Source organism: Lissotriton helveticus, chromosome 5_1 (assembly GCF_964261635.1).
Source record: "Lissotriton helveticus chromosome 5_1, aLisHel1.1, whole genome shotgun sequence".
In the NCBI taxonomy this organism is placed as follows: domain Eukaryota; kingdom Metazoa; phylum Chordata; class Amphibia; order Caudata; family Salamandridae; genus Lissotriton; species Lissotriton helveticus.
Window position 1 is genome coordinate 375,038,645 of NC_136065.1, and position 25,835 is coordinate 375,064,479.

Here is a 25,835-nt window from a genome sequence, read left to right on the forward strand (position 1 = left end):
AAGGCAAAACATTACTGTCCACCTGCCAGGTAGCTGGTTCCGCGAGCTAGACAGTGCTCTCACCCGGTTTCTCTGGGGAGGGGGAAGACCACGCTTATCTCTGACGCACTGTCGTATCTCCCCCTTTGATGGCGGTATGGGGGTAACCAATCTCCACCTCTATTATCTAGCCACGAAACTCATCGTTGTCCACGATTGGTATGCGGGCGGCTGGTCCGTCCCTGCATACCGCGTGGGACTCAATATGTCGGACTTCACGCAGATTCAGGCCTTTTTGTACGGTAGCCCAGTTCCACAGGCTCTGCCCCGGCCGCCATGTGAGGTGGGACCGGAAACTCACACAGCAGACGCCATTATGGTACGGGTCCTGGATGCAGGAGGTCTCGTCCTTGCAGGGGTTCCGGCGGTGGGACCTCATTGGAGTTTCGGTGCTCGGTGATGTGTGGGTGGGAGACCACATCTGCTCCTTTGCGAACCAGCAGCAGCGTCATGCCCTTGCACACTCCCAACATTATAAATACCTACAGCTCAGGCATGCCCTTCACACCCATGTCTCACCCCCTGTCCCCATTCCAGAGTTCAGCCCGTTAGAGGCCCAAGTGATGATGGGAAATCTAGGGAGGGGAGGAGTGTCCCAAATCTACAGATCCTTAGTGAACAATGGTCCTGCTTCTCTGGACCGGCTCAAGGCTCGATGGGAGGGTTGGGTGGGCCCCCTAGAGGAGGCGGACTGGAGGGATGCCCTTATGGCGCCCAAAACCCTAACCACATCCTCCAAGCTGCGCCTGCTCCAGCTCTATTACTTACACACGGCGTATCTCACCCCGAAACGGCTATTCCAAGCCCAGCTGAAACCCTCCCCGGCATGCACACGCTGTGCTTCAGCCCCAGCTGACTTCTACCACATGGTATGGTGCTGCCCGGCTTTGGCGCCGTTCTGGAGGGGGGTGGAAAGAGAACTCACGATCGCCCTGGGCTGGGAGGTTCCTCATGACCCGATACGTTTACTGCTTGGGGTGTTCGATGGCCTGGATGGTTCAAGGGCGGACAAGCGCCTACTGGGGACAGCTGTAGCCGTGGCCAAGAGACACATAGCGGCGCACTGGTCCCAGGCTAAGGCGCCCACAATAAAGGGTTGGAGGAGGGGAGTGGACTGGTGCGGAATCCAGGAGGAAGCCATGTTCGAGGCCCGGGGGTGCCCTGATTTATTTAATAAGGTGTGGGGTAAATGGTCCAATATGCTTCCCCCTTGAGGAACTGCCTACCTTCCTTTTCATTGTATTCCTTACTCCATCTCCCTCTATGTGTAACTCCCCCCAGTGTATGGTCTGCCATGTTCCACCCTGAAGGACAGCCTTTCTTCATGTCAACTGCATATACTGCGATGTTTTTTCTGATGTCTAATGAACTGCAAGCTTTGAATTTAACCTAATAAAATTTATTATCAAAATAAAAAGGACTAAAACCCAATTCTAGTTCACAATTACTATAAAGATGTCAAAAAATGCAACATTGTAATCATAATTCGAATACTGTTCAGGAAATACTGGATAATATATCTGGCTGAAATGACCAAGGGCTAACAAAAACAGTTAAACTCCAAGCTTTCATTCAGTCAATTTGGACTCACCAAGTCCAAACGATTTATCCATTATATTTCTCTTTGGAGTAGAAATGTTGTGTTGTTTCTACCCTTCTTAATGGGTACGTATTCTAAGATGAGAAATCTCAGTTGCCTAATGTTGTGATGTTGAGAATTTAAATGTACAGCAATGGTAGATTTTTTGTTGTTCATACGGATGTTACTTTTATGTTCTGTGAGGTGAGTTTTCATTTTCCTTTCAGTTTTCCTAATGAATACTAGGCCACAATGTTGCCCTTTATGATGCTATTGCAATTTCCACCGTTTAAACATGGTAGAGTCCCTCTTTGGTTACGCTCATCTTTCTCTTTATTTTTACTTAGAAGTTGTTTCAAATTTTTCGTATGTAAGTAGGCAAATCTAGGTTGATGTTCAAATAGTCCTTTGAAATCCTTTTCTGTACGCAACATAGGCTGATATTTTAAAATGACATTTTTAACTTATTGTCTTCTAGTCGACAATTTGGACACAAAAAACGTTCTTGTGTCTTGCTCATTAGTGATCTTAGATTTGCTTGTAAGTAAATTCTCACATGTTTTGACCTCAACCTTTTTAATTGCCATTTTTAGCAAATGTTCTGGGTATCCTCTTTTTTTGAACTTTTCAACCATGATCGTTTGACTCGCCTTGTACAATTGCTCATTAGAAGAAATTTGCTTAAGTCTCAAAAGTTGTGAATATGGAAAGTGCTTCTTAGTGCAATAAGGCATTTCGATCTGTAGGTTTTGTGAAGACACTGTGACTAACCGAGTATTCTCTAGGGTGATTTCGACATCTAGGAACGTGATCGTGTTCGTGCTTGTAGTGAAAGTGAATTCTATTCTTTCAGCCACTGTATTCAATATTTCAATGGATTCCAATAGCTTCTTTTCCGTCCCTTTCCAGCTAAGGGGGGTGGCATAAGACATGCTGCAGCCCTTAGAAACCCACTCTGGTCACAAGGCCCTTGGTGCCAGTGATACCTTTAACAAGGGACGTATATGTGTGCCAGAGGTGTGTCAATTGTGGAGACAAAGGCACAGGTTTAGGAAAGAACACAGGCAGTGGGAACCTGTTTAGCAAGGGCCCAGTGCACATTCAGTCAAAGTGCATCAGAAATCAGGCAAAAAGTGTGGGGTAATCATGCAAAAAGGGGCACTGTCCTACATAACCCCCACTAAACAAAAGAGGATGAGACAAACTTTTCCCAAGAGAGTCTACATTTTCTAAGTGGAAGAACCTGGAAAGTCCATCTGCATTGGCATGGGCAGTCCTAGGTCTATGTTCCACTGAAAAGTCCATTCCCTGTAGGGAGATGGACCACCTCAAAGGTTTTGGGTTCTCACCTTTCATTTGCATAAGCTATCTGAGAGGTCTGTGGCCAGTTTGAAAAAGGAAATGAGTACCAAACAGGTTTGGTCTCAACTTCTTCAGGGACCAGACCACAGCAAAAGGCCTCCCTTCTCAATAGCACTGCAAGGCTGTTCCTTGTGGAGTAACCTCTTGCTAATAGAAGCAACAGGCTGTTCGTACCCATCATCATTGGTTTGGCATAGGACTGCTCCTATCCCTATCTCAGAGGCATCAGTCGGCAAAATTAACTGCTAAAAATAGTCTGGAGCTTTAAGAATTGGTGCCTGTTTCAAGGTGTCTAAGACCTTTTGACAACTAACTGTCTGGTTTACTTTCTTGGGCATCTTCTTGGAGATGAGTTCTGTGAGGGATGTCACAACGGATCCATGCCCCTTCACAAACCTCCTGTAATACCCAGTGGCAAAATCGGGTAGGATGCAGAGAAGGGAAAATGTTTAAAGAGCTTCTGTTCCTACCTGGATCTGCTGAGTCATGTGTTAAGAACGGAGACAGGTATGATATCTGGGAATATACTGGCCAAAATGGCGATAATAAGATATTGGCAAAGATTGAGTTAAGGGTGAGAACAGAAAGTCTCCCAATAGTGTAAAAATGGGATCCAGCAAAATGAATTAAAATGGGCAAAAAGTGTAAGGAAAAATCTGGTGGCTGGTCACAGGAACGGAGAGGCCAGACGACCAAGACCAAGAGGAACCGGCGATCTAAGTCACGAAAGCGGTCGGCCTCCTTCAGCGGCACCCAGGCCAGTGGTAGGACCGAGGACTCGGACCAATCTGAGATGGATCATGGCCAGCTCTGAAGATTCAGCGCCCCTCTGTACACTTGACGTTACAGGTTCTGGCTAACGGAGTAAGGGCTTTTGGGGCTCGATGGACTGGTAGCATCCTGGCTGCCTCAGGATTGGTTTGCGGCTGATCACTGAACATGGGGGGGGATTGTGGGTTGGGGTTCGGGGACTACACATAAGGGGCTACTGCTCTCCTACAGATGTGGGAGGTTTTGGGAGAGGAGGGATGAGGTTACTGTTTCCTGGGGAGTTGGGATCCATTGGCATGGCTGGCTCAGGGCCCTCTGTTTTGGACTCGGGGTTACCCATGCCGCGACAGGTACTTCATAGTTTCTTGAGGTATAGGGGGGGGAGGGGGGGTGCGGGTGGCCGGGAGCAGGGCCGCTGAGTTGGGACCGAGACATAATCAGGACTATGAAGACATTAAGTTGATGGTTGGTTTTGGGGTTTGGGGTAGGACGAGAGTTGCTCGTCATGTTATCTTGGGGTTCTGGGGCGAGAGGGTGGGAATGCACGTGTGTTTTGCTATGGTGTTCATTACTGTGTGCGATGAGTGGCAATGGCGAGGACGTCCTGTTGGGTGGGTCCCAATTGACTATGGCTGAAACGACTCATAGACTCCCCGAGGCGTCTCTGCGGGTGATCACGTGGAATGTCAGGGGGATGCTTGACAAGATTAAGCGTGGGGCGGTGTTGCGCAGGGGGAAAAGTGAGAGTGCTGATATTTTCTTGCTCCAGGAAACCCACATGATGGGCTCGAAAGTGCTGGGTCTACAGAGGTTCGGCTATCACCAAGTATTTCATGCCGGATTTTCCCGGGGATCCCGGGGGGTGGCCATTTTGATACATCGCAGGGTGGCCTATGTCCATGAGAAGCAGTGGGTTGACCCACAAGGTCGCTATATCTTTGTCAAGGGCATGGTGGGCACTGAATCTGTGGTCTTTGGGAGTGTCTATGCCCCCCCCCCCCTGCAATGGGCCCTAGCTGAGAAACTGTTCACAGTGTGGGAGGACATCCCCGAATCCCTGGCGGTGGTTGGCGGTAATTGGAATGATGTGATGGACTTGTGTGTGGATCGCCGGCGGCGCCGGGAAGTAGGTGAGACTACCCCTCCCCCCCACACACCAGACTGCATGCTATGACTGAGGGACTGGGCTGGACGGATACCTGGAGACATATGCACCCTACAACACGCGAGTATACGTATGTCTCTGCTGTGCATGGCTCCTATTCAAGATTGGACTATGTGTTTGTGCCTGGCGACTGCTTGTGTAGAGTGAAGAGTGCTGACATCTTGCCGAGAGGCCTGTCCGATCACTCCCCGGTATCGATTAGGGTGGAACTCCGTCGACAACGTCAGCCGTTTAGATGGAGGATGTCCTCGTGGCATCTCCAGCAGCCTGCCTATGTGACGCACTTGCGTGAAGCGTTAGACCTGTATTGGCGAGAAAACCTAGTGGGAGACATTGACGCCGGGGTGGTGTGGGAGGCCATGAAGCCCACTATACGGGGAGTGGACATCGCGTGGTGTGCCGCGGCCCGTCGGAAGCGGCGGGAAATGATCGCAGAAGCGGCCGCGCAGGTGGAAACTTTGGAAGAGCAGAACCGGGTGGGGGGTGATGAAGCCGGGCTACGACTACTTCTCCAGGCTCAACAAGCCTATGCATCTGTCCTACTCGATGAAGCAAAACAGGCGTGGCTAGCCGCACGCAGTAGAATATACCAATGGGGGGACAAGTCATGTAGGATGCTTCATAGACTCTGCCAACGCCACCTCCAGCCGCTTACGCTGCCAGGACTCACGTCCGACGACGGCGAGGTCCTTACTGACCCAGTCGAGCTAGCAGCGAGTTTTGCCACATACTTCGCTACTCAGTACGCCCCATGCGACCGCCTATCAGCTGACGAGGTGGCTAAATTTATCGAGGACATGCCCCCCAAGGCGGTGTCGGATGAAACTAGGAAGGCCCTCGATGCACCCCTTACAGCTGAAGAGCTGGGCGATGCCCTGGGACAGCTTAGTACCGGAAAAGTCCCTGGCCCGAGTGGCTACCCGAGTGAGTTTTATAAGAAGTTTCATGTACAGCTGGGGTCCCACTATCACCGTGCGCTTGAGACAGCGCGTGAACAGGGCACACTGCCCCGAGACTGGCGACATGCCGAAATCGTAGTATTTCAGAAACCAGGTAGACCCCCAGAGAGACACGACTCATATCGCCCCATTTCATTACTCAATATTGAGGCTAAAGTCCTGGCTAGAGCCCTAGCGAATCGTTTATCCCCGCATATAACAGACCTAGTGCATCCGGACCAGGCCGGGTTCATGCCTCATAGAGCGACGCGGCATAACATCCGACGCGCACAGGCGGCGATTGACGCCATGGGAGCCACAGGAGAGCAGGCGACTCTGTTGCTAGCTGACATTAACAAAGCCTTTGACTCCGTCAGCTGGGCATACCTTTTTGCACTTTTGCCCCGTCTCAATCTAGGCCCGGTTTTCCTGTCCTATATCAGGCTACTATACACGGACATTACGGCCTCGGTGCGGGTTGCAGGGGCGGTGTCGGAGACGTTTCAAATTGGACGAGGGACCCGACAGGGATGCCCGCTCTCCCCCTATCTATTCGCTCTACTTATGGAGCCGTTGGCTGCCTGGGTGCGTATAGATGCGCAAATGCGGGGCTTTGTATGGAACGACAGCTTATAGGATAGGATTGCGCTTTACGCGGACGATGTCCTTTTCTTTCTTACCGATCTGCAGCGCTCGGGACCGCGCGTACTAGAAATTATGCGAATCTTTGGGGACATCTCGGGCCTATATTTGAACCTGCGTAAATCTACCCTCTGGGTGCTGAGTGGAGACACCGCAACGGGTCCCTGGACGTCGGGGCTACAGGTGGCTACGCATGGCCTGAAATATCTGGGGGTGTTCCTGTCGGAGTCAGCAAGCATTGCCTGGGAACGCAACATAGTGCCCGTTTGGGAACGAGTTCAGACCGATGTCAAAGCTTGGTCTCGGATGCCCCTATCTATATTTGGCAGATCTGCAATTTTTAAGATGGTCGCACTCCCGCGTCTCCTCTACCAATTGCAGAATCATCCCTATCCAATTGCACCCCGGTGGTTCCGACAGGTCAATTCGATCTTGGGCCGCTTTCTATGGGCTGGGGGGACGGCCAGAGTAGCACTACATACGTGCTTCTTGTCCACTTACTGCGGAGGCCTGGCCACCTCGGATCTACTGTCCTATTACCAAGCCGCTCATCTGCTTATCCTGAACGAATGGTGGTATGGCGACGGCAGGGATCCGGCCTATGCCCTGGAACGCACATTGATGGGCGACAATACGCTCCACACAGTCCTCTACTCGGCCCGCTTGCGCCGGAAGCTGCCGAGGGTCACGAGACTCGTTTTTGCTGTATGGCGACAAGCCTTGCGCCGCATGGGCTGGTGGGGTCGACTGACCGCTGAGACGCCGCTATGGCATAACGGCCTGTTACCCGAATTGTCGGCCTTATCAGGATTTGACGGCTGGGATGCGATCGGGATTTCACAGCTAGGACATGTGATGTCCGGGACGACGCTCAAGTCCTTTCAGGCACTCAGCACCGAATTTAATATGCCCCAGTCCCAATTTTTTCGGTACTTACAACTCCGACACGCACTAATGCCCAGTATTACCAACATAGATTCGCTTCCCGAATTTAGTCCCATTGAGGCGAAAGTCTTTATGGGTGATCTGGGGGATAAGAAAGTCTCTCGTATATATCAGACGATGGTCACTCATTGCTCCTCCACCCTTCTTCCGTTAAAGACGACTTGGGAAGCCGATGTTGGCCCCCTCGATGAAGATGACTGGAGGGAAGCTCTGGAGTCCCCTAAGGGGGCAGCCATTGCCATGCGGTTTAGACTGATCCAATTCAAAATTCTCCATAGGGCCTACTACACCCGTGATCGTCTGTGGAAGGCAGGATTGATTGGATCCCCGGAATGTTTGCGCTGCGGAAACGCGGTGGGCACTTTGCTCCACACGATATGGTCGTGCCCTAGGCTGGTGGGCTTCTGGAGGGGTGTGTGGGGCTGCCTGTCTGAAGTACTGAGTTGGACTCTTCCTCGCACTCATCGTCTGGGCCTACTTCACATCTTGGAGGGGGTTGGTGGAAACATATATAAACGTCACCTGTTGCTCCTGGGACTGGTGGTGGCCAAAAGAGACCTAGCTCGGGCTTGGAAAGATGTGAGGGCCCCCCCCCTGTGTGCATGGAGAGCCGGAATGGACTTTTGCATGGGCCTGGAGCGACCGATCTTTGAAGCACGAGGGTGCCCCCGCAAACATTTCAAGGTATGGAAGAGGTGGGCTGATTATAGGGGGTTGACACTGGACCCTCCGGCAGAACTGGAGGAAGATCTTTAGTCCCCTGATATTTGCAAGTCCTTGCAATACGCCACGAATATCATATCACAATTACACACCGAGGCTATCTGTACACACGTGCACGGGGGTAGGGTGGGACACAGGGGTGGAGGTGGGAGGGTTGGGTAGTTGGGGTTAGTAGGGGTAGGGGAGGGTATAGCTGGATTCTTTTATAATTGCTTTCTCTTGACTACTTGATTGGACGCTTGGTCCTATGCTGCAACTGTACCACAATGCTTGGTGGTGTTCTCCTGAATGTGGGGAGCCACACGTATTACTTGCCCGATCCTACATATAAAAATTTGTTGTGAAAAAAAAAATCTGGTGGCTGTATGTCAGGATATGAAAGTTAAGCTGTGCCCACAGAATTTACAAATATATGTCTCAAAAAGTGAGTTAAATGCATTAGGTAAAGAGCTGTCCCGTGAAAATGATCAGCAGTACTTGAGGGGGAAACAATCTGTACAATTCATGCTAAAATCTTGGCGGAAGGATGCATGGTTTTGGTATCTAGATGTTCTACCAAATTGCAGGATTAGATGTGAATTGTTAGGAATCAGGATTGGAATGAACCCCTGTTATATAAATGAAGGATACCTGTTAGCACGATCCACTACAACCAGTATGAATTTGTTTTCTGATACTGTGGGTGGTCAAGTGGATCCACTATGGCCACTCCTAACCTTCCAAAGGGAACCCCAACCACTGGTAGTGGAATTAAGGGGGCATTCGGATGATCATCTGTCTTGCCACTGGCTTGACAGGTGACACAGGAGCTGTAAAACTCCTTTACTTTCTGGAACATGTTTGGCCAGTAGAAATGACTAACTAGCCTATTCCAAGTTTTTGTCTGGCCAAGATGCCCAGCTAGGCGGATGTTATGGACCAATGTGAGGAGGAAGTCTCTAAAGTGCTGAGGCACTACCACTCTCTGAGTGGTACCAGTCTCTATGTCTCTGGCCTCAGCGTAAACGAGTCCCTCCTTCCAGTAGGTTCTGGGGGAGCCACTGACATCTCCCTTTTCCTGAGCAGCAGATTTCTGTCACAGGCTCTGAAGAGTTGTACAGGTCCTCTGCCCAAGGCATAATTAGTTACTAGAGGGTCCCCCTGGGCCCAGGAGCTCAACCTGGTACGGTTCAAGTTCCATAGGTTCAGTTCCCTCTGGGGTTAACAAGCCCTCTCCCTGAGGAGGGGGGTCCTGAGCGTTTTGCTGTATAGAAGCTGGTTCTCCAGTCTTCTTACTTTTTTGCTTGGAAGGTTTGGACATTATTCCAGACTCCAATACCTCCTTTTCACTAACCCTGGGCAAAGCACTACGCTACGCTCGCGTAGTTTGGCCAACTTCGCACTACGCGAGCTGCACATAGCACAGTGCAAACATGTGTAGCGTAGCGTAGTGCACCGGTCATTTTTTGCTTGCTCGCGGTCCTCAACGTCAAGTTGGCGACCGCGAGCAAGCAAAATGACATCCTCGCAAGACTTTTCCCTTTTTCGCGATCAGCAACATCAAGTTGCCGATCGCGAGCATGGAAAATAAACCTCCCGGCGAGATTCTCAACGTGGGGAGGTCAGGTTTCTCATTGCGAGTGGTCGCGCATGCTCGCGACCGCTCGCGATGAGAAACTACCAGTCCGCGTTGAGAACGCTACAGCTCGAGTAAAAATCTACTCGAGCAGCAGAAAAGTACAGCTCGCACTGTGCAAGATGCCGTTTTCAATGATTGCACAGTGCCGGATGCTTATCCGCACTGTGCAATCATTGAAAACGACATCTTGCACAGTGCGAACATGCTACTAAGCAGTTCGCATAGTGCTACGCGTAGCTCGCGTAGTGCGAAGTGCACTTTGTGTAGCCACGCATAGCGCTACTTCGCGAACTACGCCCACCCCTACTTTTCGCCATGTGCTCAGCTTTGGGCCCTTGTTTTTACAGACACCAACTCAGGGATTCCCAGCATGACTGCATGGGTTTTCAGTTCTACTTCAGCCCATGCTAAGGTCTCCAGACCATTCCCTAGCAGACATTCAACTGGAATCTTTGAAGAGACCTCTGACTGTTTCAAGCCAGTAACCCCTCCCCATTCTAATGACTCCACAGCCATGGGGTGGACTGTTGCGACATTATCAGCGTTGGTGACTAGATATGTTTTTTCCAGCCACATATTGTCCTGGGGAAACCAGTGTTTCTTTCACCATGGTGACACTGTCACCTGTATGCCTCAGAGCTTCTACTATAGTCCTATTAATCCAGGTTTGCTGCTGGTATTTCTTCATATTTGGGGCCCACACAGCAAGAGTGGCCAAATCTACCCCACCCTCAGAGACTAACGTAACTTCAGTGTGAACCCTTATTTGCTCTGGGCACAGTGTTGATCCCACCGAAGACTTTCCATTCCATTGCTAATTGTAGTAGTACTAGGAGCATTCTTTTTTGGGCAGACAGGGTCTCCAGTTTGGTGTCCCAACTTCTTTCAGGCCTTAAGGGGGTAACAAGTTTTAGATTGAGCATAGCGGCAGCGCACATGCGCTGCTCGCTCTGCGAGGCATGCAGTACTAGAGTATGTTTTGTAATCCTCGCCCACTCTCTGCCCATACTTTTCATTGGTTTGTGTCATTGCCCTTGGTAAATGCTGGCTTCTGATTCATTATGAGGCTTGTTAGTCCCTCATTATTACCGCCTTGTCTCCATTCTTTACCGCCCATGAGGACTCGATCTTTTACTGTGTCCTAACTCGGGAGCTTTCATTACCAGTTCCGAGAACTATTTACTTCATTAAGGGACACAGCACACACAGGGAGCCAGCTTTGGTAATGGCGACCACTTCCTAACCTAATTTGCATTTCGGTTTCTGTTTTTTTTTTATTTCATCCGGAATGCTGCGCCCGCTTCAGGAACACTGCGCTCAGTTTAATATTATTTTTGTAAATTTAATACCGAGCGTGGCGCCCACTTCAGGGCCACAGCACTTGATGTATTTTATTATTTCCTTGATAGGGAAATGCGGTCTCGTGGAAGTTTTATCCCTGCAGAAGATAAACGCTAGGGTCAAAGCAAAATATACATTTTTGCAATCTCTCTTAAGGGCCTATGATTAGTCCATTGGATACCTTCACGCAGCGCTTCGTTTCTGTTTCGGGACGGTCTTCCAGTGATGCAGTACAATGCATGGCAAGTAACAGAAGTGTGTTTCTATAGTGCTTACTGCCTCAGCCTTGCACCTCCCAGCGCTGTTTATAATAAATAAGATAGCTCGGTGAGTTAGTAGCTATTAAAGAGCCAGGGACCATTCAGTTAGGGTCCCGAGTTTAACAGAAGGGCGAAATGAGTGAGCGTCCTGTTCCGACTAGAGCACACGTGGCCCATCCCAACAGGATGTGACGTGGGCTGCCGTGATACCTGTTCCTGTGCTCCACGTGACCTGGTACACGAAGGAGATTCCATCTGAGATCTCATAATAGGTGCTCAAACAAATTTTGTCACAACAGCAAACAGTAGTGAGTCATTGAGACGTGTGTTTTGGATTCTTTGGCTGTTGCTGGGGAATTGGCTTTGATGAGGTGAAATGTGGTTGTGGCAACACTGCAGCGTGCTATGCAGTGGCACTGCCTGTGACATTAATTTGGAGCCACACACGCCCCTATTCAAAAGCAAATGCCATGTGCTTACGAAAGGGGCACGGCTGATCTTATCACCCAAGACCAAGGCTTTAAGTGGGATGAAAAAACTGGGGGGGGTCTCTCAAAGGGGCATGGTCAATGTAATTAAGGGCGTGGTTTAAAAAAACATAAGCTAAAAATCTGTGTTTAGCACAGTGTGCCGCCCGACTTGTATTTTGCTGTTCCTGTAATTGCGTCCAGATATATGATACAAGTCACATCATACCTACAAGTCAGGACTATTGGCTTTTGTTAATGTTTGCTAGTTACATAAGATAAATAAGCAGCAACTATGGCTTGTATTGTATATAATATTGAAAAAACTTCCACTTAACGCCCTGGTGACACCACCACAATGTTGCTGCTCCTGAGTTTCAAAAGAGAAGGGAAATCCAGAGAGAAAATGACTCTGTTTAAAGGATTTCCCTTCCCCTACAACGCTCACCTAGCATGACATCATGCTGTAAATTCTCCACAAGTGAGAAGTGAGCATGAGAGCACGCGCACATCGATGTGCCTGCTGTCACTGCAGTCCGGACAAAAATGGACCGCCTGTGCCAGGGCACAAAACAGAGCCCGATAGACACCCGTTTCGAGGCCCCCTTAAAAAACTGCCGGTCCTCAGACCCGGTGAGACCCGTCCCACTTAAAGCTCTGCCCAAGACCATACCACCAGCCCAGGCCCTGCTACCACAACCTTAAGGAATCTCATTGTGGGTGCAAGTGCTAATAAGGGAGGTACTTTAGCACTGTAAACTAGATTTCTCTCTGCACTCAACGCTCTATTGTGCAAGCACAAACATGTGACATAGAAAAGGTACAAATGTATGTGGAGAGCACCAGTCGCAGGTGATCAGGGCTAAAGTGCCACACTCCTAAAATCCAGTAAAACAAGCACGCGCCACTCCCACCCGCACGATGCACTGTTGTCACTTCGCATGCCTGGGGCGCATTGCACTCTTGACACTTAGCATCTCTCGCACACATTGCACCCTTGTCACTTAGCATCTCACGCATACATTGCACCCTTGTCATTTACTGGGTCATGGATAAAGTGCACCCTTGTCAGTTAGTGAATCAAGGGCACGGTTCAGTCTTGTCACCCACCATTTGAAGGCACAGTGCACCCTTGTCAAGCAGCACGTCCAGTGCACCCTTGTCACATAATGAGTGTAAGGCACTGTGCAGTCTTGTCACTCACTATCTGAAGGCACAGTGCACCCGTGTCACTTAGTGAGTCAAGGGCACATTGCAGTGTTGTCACTTGCCAATTGAAGTACACCAATGACAGTCAGCATTTCACCCACAGACTACGCTCTTGTCCCATAGAATGTCTAGCTCACAGAGCAGACTGGTTACTCGAGAGGTGGTTAGTTTTTATTTCTTTTTTTTAAAGCGAAGTAAAATGCAGGACTATCCCTTTAAATGGCAAGACAAAGGCCAGAGGCAAACCATATCCTCAAATATCTTCTCCAATATCAGCGCACTTGTAACTTTTGAGTTTAACACACTATTTTTAGGTCGAGCCTAGCGACAGCGCGCATGCACTATTGCTCTGCGAGGCATGCAGTATTAGAGTATGCTGTGTAAAGCCTCGCCCACTCTCCGCCCATAATTTTCATTGGCTGGTGTCATTTCCTTGGTAAATGCTGGCTTCCGATTCATTATGAGGCTTGTTAGTCCCTCCTTGTTACCGCCTTGTCTCCATTTGTTACCGCCCATGAGGACTCGACCTTTTACTGTGTCCTAACTCGGGAGCTTTCATTACCAGTTCCGAGAACTATTTACTTCATTAAGGGACACAGCATGCAAGAGGTGTCAGCTTCGGTAATGGCGGTCGCTTCCTAACCTAATTTGCATTTTGTTTTCCGGTTTTTTAAAAAAAAAAATTAATACGGAGTGCGGCGCCCGCTTCAGGGACACCGCGGTCAGTTTATTATTATGTTCTTTAATTTAATACAGAGCGCGGCGCCCGCTTCAGGGACACTGCGCTCGATTATTTTTTTTTTAAATGTAACACCGAGCGTGGCGCCCGCTTCTGGAACACCGCACTCGGGTTCATTTAAAAAAAAATGTACTTTAGTCATGAGCACGGTGCCTGCTTCAGGGACACTGCGCTTTCTTTTTTTTTCTTACTTTAATAAGAGCGGCGCCCGCTTTATGGACACCGCGCTCTGCAATACAATAGGTGTTGCTTTTGGTATTGTAAATGACAATGCCTTTTAATTTTTTATAAAGGGCATTGCCATTTACAATTCCAATAGCTCCAAAACTCGCAGTTGCGAGACTTATTGCATTGTAAATGCTTGTTACCTTTGTAACCACTGCTGGGTTGTGAAGAGGTCTAGGGCTCACCCTCCTGAGGTTTTTGGAGGCCTTTTTATCTTTAGGCTGATCACCCACCTTCCCCTGGGGAGGTTTTGGAACCCTTTCTTTTGGTCCCCCCTCCCCTGAATGACATTTGACCTAGGTCTACCAGATATTGATGCAACCTTTCATTAATGGAATTACTTAAAATGTGTTATTTCATAGACAGATTATAAAGAGGGCTTCCGGGTTTATGGTATTTATTTTTTTGCCATTTCCGTCTGTATTTATCCAAATTTATTTTTTGCTAATTTTATCTGTATTTATCCATATTTAGTTTGGATTTGTTTTATAAAATTAAGCTGAAATTAGTATATTTCCACATTTATTTAACCAAAAAATATACATTCATGCTTGACTGTCTGCCGGGTTTCAGTGCTGTGAACACCCGCAGAAGATAAATCAGTACACTTATATGAAAATATGCAAATTTATACAGCAATCTTGTGCATATCTACGGCTGTTAAAGCCTCTTAACTAAAATTCCTTTCTTTTTTAACCCCCTTATCTATCAATCCACACATCTATTGGCCTGGCGGTCATGGCAGACAGTATTTAGAATTACTCAAAAAGCAACCCAATTTCTGTTTTTATCCACATTTCAAAATAAATACAGATAAGAAAAATGCATGTTTTCTGTCTGTATTCATCTGTAAAAATCTGTAAAAGTGGAAAACAGGGAGCATTAAATATAAAGCCTATCATAATCATGCACTTCACTTCCAATTAACCATCCATCTATTGTTTTCATGGAGTAGTCTACAAAGTGAACCCAGGATTGATGAAGTCATAGAACTCAGCACCTGTGCCAGTGAGGGTCAGGAGTCTGTCCCTACAATTACCAGAGAACAGTCCCTGAAGCAATGCTCCCCACTGTGACTTCTTCACAACTTCATGCACAGGCCCTCTCAAAGGCTGTGAATCATTTTGTGATGTCATCACCTTCCTCATATTTGGGGATAAGCCCGTTGGGGGTTTTAGGGTCATAAGAATTCTCTCTGTCCCTAGGTTTTATATTGCTGCCACCGTTTATTTGTGCTGGACCCATTTCTGCCCTTTCCTTTTCTATAGCCAGGTGTCTATCCTCCAGGGTTAGTCTTCGATTCAACCTTACTAAAAGGATGTCCTTCTCATTGAGGCTGTCCTCAATGTTACTTGGGGTGCCTCCCACCTGTGTGGGATCTAGGTACCCTAGTTACTACTTTTGGGAAAGATGGGTGCAGGGACCACATCTTCTCTAGGATGGTGAGGGGATTGGGGATTGTCCTCCTTCTCACTACTTTCTCCTTCTGCAGGGAAGTCATCCTCTTCAGAAGGATGTCACTTAGCATATTCTGATAGAAGCACCTGGAGCTTAACCTTGGTAGGATTGGAACCAGTTTGTTTGCAGACGGTCTTTAGCTTCTTCCAGCCAAGATGAAGGTAAGGGGACAGGTTGAGTTCCACAACCATATCCTCTGCATCTAAAAACAACTTCTAAGCATTTTTACCCCTAACTACAGTAAGCTTTTAAACTTTTAAAAATACTAAATGGACTTAGCCAAGGCCCTAACAAGACTTTTAAAATTTGGAAAAATTGTAAATTCAAAAATACAGTTGAATTGAAAGGCAATTTTGGATTGTCATCATGTGCTCACTTATTGTTAGCGTGGTCCAGCAAATGCAGAGGTGTAGACCCCACCGCTGATCCACCAATGTAGGAAGATGGCTCTGTATATACTATACCAAAGTAAGTTATAGTGTTCACAGAGTCAGTGGATCCCCAGAGGCTTTACAGAGCCTAAAGTAGATAATCTCTTTTGTGGTAGGGTGGTTGAGCAGTTAGGCTTATCAGAGGGTTGTATTGAGCATTTGGTGTACACACACATTCAAGAAATGAGGCTCACACTCAATGACTAACTCCAAGTCCAATGTTTGTTTACAAATATTACTTTGTTACTTTATTTTAGAACCAAGAAGAACTCAGTTGCAGGTCAGTGCCAGTTTAAAAATAGCAATACTTTCAGGTACAGTTGGAATATGTTGCAACTAGCAATAGGAATACTTTATGGTATTATTAGAAATACTTTACATTGTCCATCAACAATAGCAATACTGAGCAATGTAGAAAAAAAGCACTTACTGCAAATAGCAAAAAATACAATGTAATCCTATGGAAGGAAAACAGTTATATACATTAACAGATAAGTACACCACTTACAATTCCAATCTTTGGGGGTTTGGACCTACACAGGGCAAGGTTCAAGTGGACACCAAAACTGCACCACCAGCGGCCCATGGGCAGCCGGTTGCAAAGATCAAAGGTGGTGCCTGGAGCCCAATGTTAGTCTATGGAGACTGGGGGGGGATTGGAGATGCTCGGTTTGCAGGTAAGAACCTGCGGTTTAAGGGCACAGGTCCCGGGGGTTTAAGTAAGCACAGGGGGGCACAAGGCAGCACCAATCACACACCACCAGCTGCACATGGGCAGCCGGGTGCAGGGCACAAAGACAGCATTGGGCGCCCAATGCAAGTGGATGGAGGAACTCGGTTTCACAAAGAGGCTGCAGGCTCGGACCAGGAGGCTGGACGAAGGTGACCAATGACTGGGTAGGTACGTTGGGATGTCGGTGAATGTCTGGGCTGGGGCCTGAAGATGTAGCTGTGCCTTTAGACGTTAGAAAATCTTTACCGGAGCTGGTCGCGGTCAGGGGGACCCTTTGTGTTGAGGTTGCACACATCTTCGTGGAGTCCAGGAGAGGTCAGCCACTGATGGTTTCGAGGTCGGGATCACTGGGGAGACTTCACTGGACTAGTGGGACACTCAGACCCGGGCTGTGATCACCAGGTGCAGAGTGGGCAGGACTCGTGGATGCAACAGGTAGGGGAGTCCTTGGTGTTGGTTTCTTTGTGGACAGGGCCGTGGCCCTCTGGAGCTCTTGGTCTTTAGGGATGGCTGGCAGTCCTCCCAAGGTTGTGTAGGTTGATAGGACGAGTCGCTTCTTCGAAGACTACAGACCGGCCGGTAGGACTGCGGGCAAATCAGCTGTCGACTGGAGTTTTCACTGCTGCACAGCTCTTCGGTCCTTCTTCTTCTTTAAGTCACCAGGAATCTGAGGATCAAAGTTCCAGGTTGCCCACAGATTTAAGGGTGTTAGAGGTACTGGGAGGTAGTAACCAATGGGCTACTGACATGTAGGGTGACTACTTTCTTTGTATGTCCCCATCCTTTTGGGAGGGAGCATCCCCTTATGCTTTTGGCTAAAATCCATCCATCCAACATGGAGGATTTTGTAAGCCGGGGGTCACTTCAGCTCGGGACACCTTAGGGGTGGTCCTGGCTGAGTGGGGACACACCTCTCCAGCTTACTAATTTTCCCACGAGCTTGCCGCCAAAAGTGGAGCTTGGTTAGGGGGTCGGGCATCTCCACTAGCTGAAAAGGGCCTGGCTAGCATAACAAAGGGCAGGAAGCCTTTGAGGCTCCCCGCCCTGAATGCTGTTCATGTTTTGGGGTAGGTGAGAAGCACCTCCACCACAAGCAGGCTTTATTTCTGACTCACAAGAGCACAAGGCTCCCACCGCAGGTGGTCAAAAACCTGTCTGGAAGTGGCAGGCTGATGCAGACCAGAGAGTTGGTTGTTATTCAGGGGTCATCTTTAAGATGCCCTCTGAGTGCATTTGACAATAAATCCAACACTGGCATCAATGTGGGTTTATTATGTTGAGAAGTTTGATATCAAACTTCCTAGCATTCAGTAAAGCCATAATGGAGCTGTGGAGTTCTAATGTCTAAGAATGGACTTAGACACTGTAGGGGCATATTGCCCATGCAGCTATGCCCTCACCTGCGGTATAGTGCGCCTTAGGGTTGTGAGCTCTGCTAGAGGGGTGACTTACCTAGGCCACAGGCAGTGGTTTGTATGCATGGCATACAGTGTGCCATGTTGACTCTTCAGTTTTAGCTGCAACTAAACACACAGTCTGCAATGGAAGTATGTATGTGTTTGGCGAGGGGTCTCTGAGGGTTGCATAATACATACTGCAGCCCTTAGAAACCCTCTCTGGTCACAAGGCCCTTAGTATCAGTGGTACCTTTTACTAGGAACGTATATGTGTGCCAATTGTGGAGACAAAGGAACAGTTTTCGGAAAGAACAGAGACACTGGGAACCTGATTAGTAGGGGCCCAGTGCACATTCTGTCAAAGTGCATTAGAAATCAGGCAAAAGGTGTTGGGAAACCATGCAAACAAGCATTTGCAATGCAATAGGTCTCGCATTATTAAAGTTTGAGCTATTGTCATTGCTAAATAATGCAACACCAATAATTCAAACTTTAATAATGCGAGACCTATTGCATTGCAAATGCTTGTTGCATAAGGCATGGTAATGCCCTAGGGTAGAGGAATGTTGTGAGGCAGTGATGGAATGTTTGTGTAGAGCAACTGGGTCACTGCCAGAAAAAACAATTAAGAGATGAGTGTTATGTGTGTGATCTATGAACAAACATGACAAGCTGAAAAGTAAACTTGTGTCTCGTGGAACTATCCTGGCAAAACATCAGATTGCAATATTTTGAAATAAATACATGAATAAATAAATACCGCCTTCGGGTAAAGTCCGCGCTATATAAAAATGCATAAATACATAAATAAATAAATACCGCCTTCGGGTAAAGTCCGCGCTATATAAAAATGCATAAATAACTAAATAAATAAATACCGCAAATCACCGCTGTCACTCTGCCGGCCTGCGACCAGGAAGTCAGGCAGGCCGGCGCGACAACCGGAAACAGGCAGTAGGAGGGCGGGAGCCTACCCCGCCTCCCACGGAAGAGCCGTGATTGGTTGCAGCACCGGAGCAGGGAGGAGCCTACCCTGCGCCCCGGTGCCGAAGAATGGAGGAAGAGTCCTGCTGCCGGTGAGTGGGGCTTCGCTTTGTGGCTGGCCTGCGAGGGCGGGGGGGGGGCATGTGTGGGCGCGCGCGTGGCGGCGGGCTGTGTATGTGTGTGAGCGTGCGTGTGTCTTGGAGTCTGTGTGTATGCGTGTGTGACTGTGGGGGAGGAGGTGGGGGTTGCCTGTCTGGGTGCCTGCGTGTCTGTGTAAGTGTAAGTGCGTGTGTGCGCGTGTGTGTGTGTATGCAGTGTGTGTATGTGCGCATGCGTGAGTGAGTGTTTGCGCAAGGGAATGAGGCAGGAGAGGGGCACTCACGAGGTCAAAACTGAGCAGCTCTCCGCTCGTGCACCCTCTCCTGTCCACATTCCCGAAAACGGGCGACATAAGGTCTTCGCTGCGCGAGACCTAAAAAGGGCACTTTCCTACACTAACTATAAGCTAAAACGTGTTTATCCCCAACTATGGAAAGGTCTGTCCCCCACCTACCCTAAACAACTGAAAAATAACTTTAGGAAGAGGAAACAGTCAAGTTTTAAGGAATAGTTTAATAGAGCTCCCACCTAGCGGTCACTGCTACCTAGTCATTATACCTACCATTAGCAGCTTCCACCCACCAATCTCCAGACCCAAATATGTAGAGATCCACTTGGCAGGTCCCCTCAATGGTGCCCCATATCTCTGGTTCCTGAAGCCGCATCTGATATGCTGCTGTGCATTGACATGGTCAAGGGACTCAAATGGGGCTATCTGCAGTCATTGATGTTACCGCCGGTCTTGGCCCAAAGGTGTCCAGGGTAGATTCCACTTCTGAGTTTGACGGAGTGACAGACAGCCCGGGGCTCATCCCCTCCGTTGTGTTGTGTGATTGACGGATATTCACTACTTCTGCTACTATCTAGCTCTTTCAAGCGTGCCTGTGAAGTTGAGGGACGACCAGCTGGCGAGGTTCTATCGTCTGCCCCTCTTTTGACCAGCTTTCTGCCAGGCTCCCCTCCCAATGCTCCCCTTTTCGTTCCAGCCACCTCCAAAGCTCTGCTGGTGTTTCAAAAAAATGCATATGACTGTCCTTATCCATATGCCGGGTAAAGGAGCGCATATGTCAGTCCTAGTTGCCTTAGTTTCGCATTTAGTTTAAAAAAACAGGTGCCTATTCAGCTGGGTTTGCAAAGTAAAGTCCACAAAGGGGTGGACCACTGACCAGGGGCCATGAGACCTGACCATTTGAAGGATCTGGTCCCAGTCTCGGAAGTTTAGTCAGTCATTCAACAAACTTTATTCGGTTTGACAACTATAAAAGTGGCATAGAAAATACGTAAAGTACATAAAAAACAGGGACATAATCAAAAATCATTACATAATTATGCACTAACCATGTGAAATCCTCTAAAATTTGACGTTCTTAATCGGATACATTAAAATTAAGTGTTAAATTTCCAAATGTGTGAGCTCCAGTGCTCAATAATGTTTTTTTTTTTTAAAAGTGCAATCGTTAGGTACATTACAATTTTTACTTAGACAGCAACAAGAGTATGATTTACAGTTCATCTGGCATATAAGGTCATTTAAGACATTTAGGGCGATATGTATCAAGCAAATTCGTATTCGAAATTCGGCCTTTGCGAATGCGAATTTGCTAAATGGTATGTATTAAACAAAACGTGGCTCAGAATAAGGAATCGCAAAATCTGCGATTCCTTATTTTGCGATTGCATTTAAGGAATCGCAAATTTTGCGATTCCTTAAATGCAATGTAAGAAGCAAAAAAAAATAGCAAATTGGCCTTAAGGAATCGCAAATTACCACCAACTTCTAGTTGGTGGTAAGTTGCGAATTCCTTCCAAAATAATTTTTTAATCATTTTTCAAAGTGCCATGTAACGCACAGACATGCCCTTGGGGCATGTATGTGCGCCACATGTGCACCCATGCAGATTTCAGGGGTGCAACAGGGTGTCCTTTGGACACCCCTGCACCCTTGAAAATATTCATAATTTGCGATTAGCAAATTGCGAATCGCAAATTTCCCCTTCATTCCTATGGGCCTCCTGGCCCATAGAAATGAATGGGAAATTATTCCTTAATTGCGATTAGCAATTTGCTAATCGCAATTAAGGAATATTAAGGAATCGCTAAAAAGAAGCGATTTTGTACATACATACCATTTTGCGATTTCTAAATAGCGATTCCTTAAAAATCGCTATTTAGGAATCGCAAAACGGAATGTTGATACATATCGCCCTTAGGGCCAGATGTAGGTGTCCAAATACCGGTCGGAAACTGCCGAAAATACAGATTTTCGGCCTTTACCGACCGGTATTTGGACATTGGTATGTAGGGCTTTGAAAAACATACAGATTCGGTAATTTTACCGAATCGGTAATTTTACCAACTCCGTAAAATTACAGATTCTGTAAAATTACAGAATCGGTAAATTTTACCGATTCGGTAAATTTACCAATTGGTAAAATTACCGATTCTGTATTTTGCTATGTAGGTAGCACTTTTTACATTGCAACATGGCCTTTAGGATTCGTTATTTACCATGCAATACAATTGCATGGTAAATTACGAATTCTTGTGTACATGCACATCTGTGCATGTACACCTGTGCCATGTGACACACATACATGCCCTAAGGGCATGTATGTGTGCCACATGGCGCACAAGCCAGTTACAGGGGTGCAACAGGGTGTCAAAGTGACACCCTGTCCCCCTTTGCAATTCGGTATTTTTACCGATTCGGTAAATACCGAATCGGTATTTGCTATTAGGGGCCCGATGTAGGTAGCCCTTTACCGATCGGAATCGGCCGAAAATACCGATTTTCGGCCGTTTCCGATCGGTAAAGGGCTATCGAGATGTAGGGGCACATTTTCGGTAATTTTACCGAATCGTTATCATTTCCGAATCGGTAAAGTTACCCAATCGGTAATATTTACCGATTCGGTAATGATGACGATTCGGTAGAACTACCGAAAATGCAATGTAGGTAGCCAATGTTCCATCAGCACATGGCCTACAGAATCGGTATTTTACCATGGAATACAAATCCATGGTAAAAAAACGATTGCTGTGTACATGCACATCTGTGCATGTACACATGTGCCATGTGACAGACAGACGTGCCCTTAGGGCATGTCTGTGTGCCACATTGCACACATGCCCGTTTTGGGGGTGCTAGAGGGTGTCAAAGTGACACCCCCTGCACCCTTGTGAATTCTTTAATTACCGATTCGGTAAATACCGAATCGGTAATGCCTAATCATTCCTATGGGCTTCAAAGCCCATAGGAATGAATGGGCATTACCGATTCGGTATGTACCGAATCGGTAATTAAAGAATTGTTAAGGATTCGGTAACGAATCCAGATGTTGGGACCTACATCCCATTTACCGATTTTTGAATACCGATTCGGTAGGATTCGGTATTTCAAAATCGGTAAATGGGATTTACCTACATCGGGCCCCTAAGTGCAAAGTGCCATCTGAAAGTGGAAAAATTAATCACCTTTAAAAGAATATAATCTCTGTGGGCAATGTTTGGGTATAAAATGCACTACTAAATCAAAATTGATAATTTCCCTACTAAACTCCTTAATCGCACTGTGGCAGAATTGAATTTATAAATCATTTGAAATACGTATTCTGTTTGAAAGGAGCTGAAGATAAAATCCTTCTGGCCTACATTTCCTAATGTTCATGACCCTCAATAGTAGAATAATAAATTCTCTTCGTGGTTTAAAATATAGTTGGCAGAAAAAGAGGAAATGCAGCAAAATCTGAGATGAGTTGGAATCACATGGGTAGAGGTCCAGGTGAGAGTCACAAAATACTTTGCTGGGATAAGAAACCAGCAAGTGAGCGATATTAAATCTGATTTTTGATTATGTCCATGTCCGAGTTTCTTTATATGCCTGTGAATAGGCCCGGATTGGAAATTCTTGAGCAAAAGAAAACGCATAAAAAACGCATAACATTTTGGAATCTCGTACCTTTGACGTGATGGACAAATTATGACAAACGTTTGAGAATAAAAAGGGTTGAATATTTGAATTACTACTGATTACGTGTATCAATTGGAATTCAAGTGGTTCATAAGGCTGTTCAACTCGTCGGTGGTTCGCAAACTGCGCGCCACAACCCTTTAATGATTTCATGAAAGTGCACTCTGGACAGAGCACATTACAAGTGAGCACACCAAACGTCAAAGAGGAATTAATATGGATTCTTGAAATAGAATGGGTATGCTTCAGGATATCTAAAGGCTACTCTGAGGAGCCCCAGGTCTATCCTGGTCTTCACGGAGGATTTTTGAGCTGCAATGGCCCCTAAGAACTTCCTTAACTGGTCCCCATGGCTGCTCCCATGCCCTTAAGCATCGGCTCCACCCTGCTCAAGCCTGTAGATTGAGAGAGAGATGTTGCCCTTTTGGTAAGGGACTTTTGTCAGGCCTAGGTTTGACCATTGTCTGATGCCTTGGTTGAGTTTCGTGGTCTGTCAGTTTGTCGCGTGATCGGTCACCCCCCTCATCGTTGTTGTGCTACATATTCTTTGCTTGAATGCAGATCAGAGTGTGTGGTATGTGGCAGCATCTATCTCGCTTCACATTGAAGGGGATCTGTGACTACCCTAGCCTCTCTCCAATGGGAACCTGGTGCCTAGTTGTCAGTTTCTCCCAGCTTCAGCACTCCCATATCCTCTTCCCCAGCCGTTCTTGGTACTGGGCTGGGTGAGGGGGGCAATCAAACAGGGGTGGAGGGCCCTCTGTGTCTTGGGCCATCTATCCCGCACTGTCTTGTAGGCACCAGCACCTTTGTGCCCGCTGGGGATGGCGTTCCCATAGGACAGGGGGCAGTCCAATTTTCTCAGACACCCTCCTGGCAGTACTTGTGTACCTCAGAAGCACTAACTAGTGCAGGAGGAGGTTCCTTCCCAGTTCTGTAGCTCCTCAGTAGTTCGGGCACCCCAACCGCTGGCCGTCACCCGGTGCCGGCCGCAACCTGGTCTGCTAGAGAGGGCCCGGGTCAACACCTCTTGTCTCTGGGTCCTCTCTCAGGGACATTTCTGAGGCCGCTCCTCCTTTTTCTGCCTGTGCAGGAGGGCTCCTTATTGGTCATTGTTGGATGTGGGGGAAGGGGGCAACAGGGAGCAGAGCAGATCTTTTGCCCCAATGGCAATCCCTTGTGTTGGCTCACCGCAGCCTTTTCAACCCGCCGCCTAGTCTCAATTTTCCGCAATCTTGGTGGGCCAGGGTTTGGTGTTTCTCTGTATTGTGGTCACTCCCCTACCCTCTTCCTCCCGGCAGCACCTCCTAGCTGGTTCAGGCCACCTCAGTGCCACCAAGTCCCAGGATAAATGGCCAGAGTGGGGATCGGCGGTGGAGCCCAGAGATGTGCGTCCTACACCATCTTGATCATAGCCAAACCCCTCAATATTGGCATGAGGTATTTGCCTTAGTGGATCCTAAAGAACAAGCCCCTCTTACGTCACATGACTGTAAGTGTGAGCAGCAACTGGCAACTAAACAGGTCATTTGTAACTTAAAAGCATCTCTCCGTTAGAAGAAATTGGGGACTTTGGAGTTGCACCCTATGCGCTTATACTTGTCCTAGGATCTTCAGGTTTGTAGGATGGAGGGGACTTAGGGTGGCTCCTTTGGGGTGCTGAGGTTACCTGAGAGTGTGTATGGGTGTAGGGAACAGATGGAGGTGAAGGTAGCCCTGCGAAGAAATCAACAATGTATTCAGGAGTCATGTCATCATGAGTAGGGGTTTGTTTCAGCAGTGCAAACATTGGGAAAGTTGTCCTAACGATAAGGTCTGTGTCATTTATTTTTTTTTTTTTTAAACATTTTATTTTCAATAAGGCATAGAAAAACATGTACATTCACATCATTGATTTATAGTTCTTCATTATTCCTTAAAGCAAATCAGGAGCCGGCGAAGTCTCATCATTTGCAAACGTTTGCGCTAACCATACAAGTACAGACGAAAACGGAATAAACAGTATAGCTCAACAGTCATGCGTATCCGACAAAACTTTTCGTGCCGGTCCAGTGCGCAATTCGGCCATTTAGCCTACAACCCTGAATGCTTGGCAAAGTCGGCAAATAGAACTAAAATCTCAACTGTGAAAACCTAACAAGTGTCATCATCTCACGAGAACGTTGTAGCCATGCACAGACAAGTCCCCACCTATTGCACATAGTCCGTATATGTGTTCATTGGTGTCTTCCAGGTCCCGCCCCATCCCACCACAACTCACAGTAGCACATATCAGTCCCTCCCACCAATTCATCTTCATCATCCGACTCCATATCTTCGTCCTCTGGCAAGGGTGCATATGGCTCCCCCCTGTATTTGTTCCAAGGCAACCACACTTTATTCCATTTACGGGGACAAGCCCGCAACACATACACCGCCCTCTCCTTCACCAGCAGTATGTCCATATTTCGAATCCAGCCATGTACCGTAGGCACGTCTGGGGCTCCCCACTTCTGTGCAATGTCTCTTTTCGCTACTGTCACAGCTAACGTGACCCACAACTTTCCATACCTGCTCAGGTCTGTAGGGTCCCAAACGTTCAATAGGCACTTACGGGGTTCAGGGAGAAGTGACACCCCAAGGACTTGGGATATCGTGCGCATGATTTGTCTCCAGACTTCCCGGATCAATGGGCAGTCCCAGAGTGTATGGAGTAATGTACCCTCCTCCCCACAGCCTCTTAGACAGAAGGGGTGTGGCG